This window comes from Triticum dicoccoides, chromosome 6B (genome assembly GCF_002162155.2).
Source record: "Triticum dicoccoides isolate Atlit2015 ecotype Zavitan chromosome 6B, WEW_v2.0, whole genome shotgun sequence".
Taxonomy (NCBI): domain Eukaryota; kingdom Viridiplantae; phylum Streptophyta; class Magnoliopsida; order Poales; family Poaceae; genus Triticum; species Triticum dicoccoides.
Window position 1 is genome coordinate 133,832,397 of NC_041391.1, and position 2,600 is coordinate 133,834,996.

The window sequence follows — 2,600 nt, forward strand, 5'->3', positions numbered from 1 at the left end:
CAGACCTGGTGTCCTGTGTGGGATGAGCACAAAAATGAGGAATTTAACCTATGAGCGTTGCTTTTCGTAACCATCAACGATTGGCCTGCTCTTAGTAACCTTTCGGGACTGTCAAATAAGGGATACAATGCATGCACGCACTGCTTACATGAGACTGAAAGTGTACATTTGCCAAATTGTAAGAAGAACGTGTACCTTGGGCATCGTCGATTTCTTCCGAAAATTCATCCAGTAAGAAAGAAAGGCAAGCATTACAACGGCAAGGCAGATCACCGGCCGAAGCCTGCGGAACGCACTGGTGCTGAGGTATTTGATATGGTCAAGGATTTGAAAGTCATCTTTGGAAAGGGTCCTGGCGGACAATCAGTTCCGAAGGGAGCTGACGGGCACGCAGCCATGTGGAAGAAGAAATCTATATTCTGGGAGCTAGAATATTGGAAAGTCCTAGAAGTCCGCTCTGCAATCGACGTGATGCACGTTACGAAGAATATTTGCGTGAACCTCCTAAGCTTCTTGGGCGTGTATGGGAAGACAAATGATACAAAGGAAGCACGGCAGGACCAGCAACGTTTGAAAGACCCTGATAACCGGCATCCGGAATGGTTTCAAGGTCGTGCAAGCTACGCTCTGACCAAAGAAGAGAAGGTCATCTTTTTTGAATGCCTGAGCAGTATGAAGGTCCCGTCTGGATTCTCGTCCAATATAAAGGGAATAATAAACATGGCGGAGAAAAAGTTCCAAAACCTGAAGTCTCACGACTGCCACGTGATTATGACGCAATTGCTTCCGATTGCTTTGAGGGGGCTCCTGCCGGAAAATGTTCGAGTAGCCATTGTGAAGCTATGTGCATTCCTCAATGCAATCTCTCAGAAGGTAATCAATCCAGAAGATCTACCACGGTTACAGAACGATGTGATCCAATGTCTTGTCAGTTTCGAGTTGGTGTTCCCGCCATCCTTCTTCAATATTATGACGCACCTCTTGGTTCACCTAGTCGAAGAGATTTTCATTCTCGGTCCTGTATTTCTACACAATATGTTCCCCTTCGAGAGGTTCATGGGAGTATTAAAGAAATATGTTCGTAACCGTGCTAGGCCAGAAGGAAGCATCGCCAAGGGCTATGGAAATGAGGAGGTAATTGAGTTTTGTGTTGACTTTGTTCCTGACCTTAAGCCGATTGGTCTTCCTCGATCGCGGCACGAGGGGAGACTAAGTGGAAAAGGCGCGATTGGAAGGAAATCAACGACATGTATGGACGGCCATTCTCTGACTGAAGCACACCACACTGTACTGACCAATTCCAGCTTGGTGGCTCCGTACTTTGAGAAACACAAGAATATTTTACGCTCGGACAACCCGGGGAAGCCTGAATCCTGGATTAGGAAGGCCCACATAGAGACTTTCGGCAGTTGGTTGAGAAAACATTTAATGAATGACAATGATGTTGTAGATCAGCTGTACATGTTGGCCAAGACACCATCTTCGACTATAACGACTTTCCAAGGGTACGAGATAAATGGGAATACATTTTACACGATCGCCCAAGATAAAAAGAGCACCAACCAAAACAGTGGTGTCCGCTTTGATGCAGCAACCGAGAATGGGCAAAAGTTCACATATTATGGTTACATAGAGGAGATATGGGAACTTGACTATGGACCCTCCTTTAAGGTCCCTTTGTTCCGGTGCAAATGGTTCAAGCTAACAGGAGGTGGGGTAAAGGTGGACCAACAATACGGAATGACAATGGTGGATTTCAACAATCTTGGTTACCTTGACGAACCATTCGTCCTAGCGAAAGATGTCGCTCAGGTTTTCTATGTGAAGGACATGAGTAGCAAACCGAGGAAACGGAAAGATAAGAAAACGATCAGTACATCATGCGATGATCCAAAGCGCCACATTGTTCTTTCAGGGAAAAGAAACATCGTGGGAGTGGAGGACAAGACAGACATGTCAGAAGATTATAATATGTTTGCTGAAATTCCGCCCTTCAAAGTGAAGACCGACCCAAGCATTACGTTAAATGATGAGGATGCTCCATGGATACGGCACAATCGTAAGCAAGCAGGGACACAAGGGAAGAAATGATGTGTAATAATTTATTGTACCAAACTTTGTTGAATGGATCATGTGAATTATATTACCCGTGATGTGTTTGGTGTCCATTTTCGAATGATTCGAGATACCACTAATGATACATGAAATTTGGAGTGATTTAGTCATACTCCTGCCTAGGCGTATAAAATTTTGAATTGAATTAGTTTTATTTTTCTGAATTTTTTGATATATTATTTGTATTTTTAACATTTTGAATTGAACTAGTTTTATTTTTCTTAATTTTTTGATATATTATTTGTATTTTTAGAATTTTGAATTGAATTAGTTTTATTTTTCTGAATTTTTTGATATAATATTTGTGTTTTTAACATATTGAATTGAATTAGTTTTATTTTTTTGAATTTTTTGATATATTATTTGTGTTTTTAACATATTGAATTGAATTAGTTTTATTTTTCTGAATTTTTTGATATATTATTTGTATTTTTAACATTTTGAATTGAATTAGTTTTATTTTTCTGAATTTTTTGATATATTAT